Below are 243 nucleotides of genomic sequence, written 5' to 3' on the forward strand. Positions count from 1 at the left end.
GGCCGCGCACCGCCTCTACACCCTCCTCCTACTCCTTCCCCAGCCGGGCGCCTGGCACCGGGGACCGTTGCCTGACGCGCGAGGCCCAGCTCCACTTTTCGCCCCGCGTCTCCTCCTGCCGATCTCCTCCTCCCCCAACTTCTCCAACTCCCTCGCTCCACTCACGAGCCCCCAACTCCGCTCCTCACGGCCCGCGCCCGCCACTTTCCGTCCTGTCCCGAAGGTGGGAGCGCGTCCGTCCTG

The sequence above is a fragment of the Myotis davidii genome, unplaced genomic scaffold (assembly GCF_000327345.1).
Source record: "Myotis davidii unplaced genomic scaffold, ASM32734v1 scaffold631, whole genome shotgun sequence".
NCBI lineage: Eukaryota > Metazoa > Chordata > Mammalia > Chiroptera > Vespertilionidae > Myotis > Myotis davidii.